Source organism: Orycteropus afer, unplaced genomic scaffold (assembly GCF_000298275.1).
Source record: "Orycteropus afer afer isolate SDZICR_OR568_19922 unplaced genomic scaffold, OryAfe1.0 scaffold00029, whole genome shotgun sequence".
Lineage (NCBI taxonomy): Eukaryota > Metazoa > Chordata > Mammalia > Tubulidentata > Orycteropodidae > Orycteropus > Orycteropus afer.
In genome coordinates this window covers 11058680-11059226 of record NW_006921616.1, presented here as the reverse complement: position 1 = coordinate 11059226, position 547 = coordinate 11058680, and the positions used below count along the sequence as shown (strand labels likewise).

The window sequence follows — 547 nt, the reverse complement described above, 5'->3', positions numbered from 1 at the left end:
TGTTCAATTTGAAATTTGACCTTGATCAGTGTTTTTTTTATTGCTACAAGTGCCTGATCCTTTTTAGTACTAATATTTTTATTATATACAAATTTGGGGAAAGAGTCCACTTACGGGTTTTGAAATCACCACGTCTTCCCGATTGTGTACAGTAATTATTGTTCTGCTTCAAAGTGTTCTTGCCTAGGTTTTAGTTTCTATTTAAAGATTGAATTAATGAGTGTGCTACTGAATGAAGCAACCAAAAGAGATTAAATTGTAGCTTAAACTGAACGGCTGGACAGGAGTGTCCCTTCTGGGGTGATTTCCCGGCAGATCTCCTGAAAACATAACCATCTGCTATGCTGGACTTGGGGCACCTTTTTCAATCTAACGAGTCTGTGATTTTCCTTGATGAATTAATGGCACTTTTTCTCCTTTTCAAAGTCAGTGTCACTTTCATGTGCAAGGGAACTCACTTTCTTGGTGACAGTTCCTTCTTCCTTACACTTGATCACGCTGTACACTCACTGATCACCAGTGGCCTCTGACTTGGGTTTTGAGTTTG

General features: G+C 38.9%; 1 protein-coding gene across 1 annotated transcript in view; it reads left to right on the top strand.

The window, feature by feature from the left end:
• The window catches only part of NEDD4L (NEDD4 like E3 ubiquitin protein ligase), an 82180-nt gene that overhangs the window by 21842 nt on the left and 59791 nt on the right, over positions 1–547 (top strand). The window lies entirely within an intron of this gene.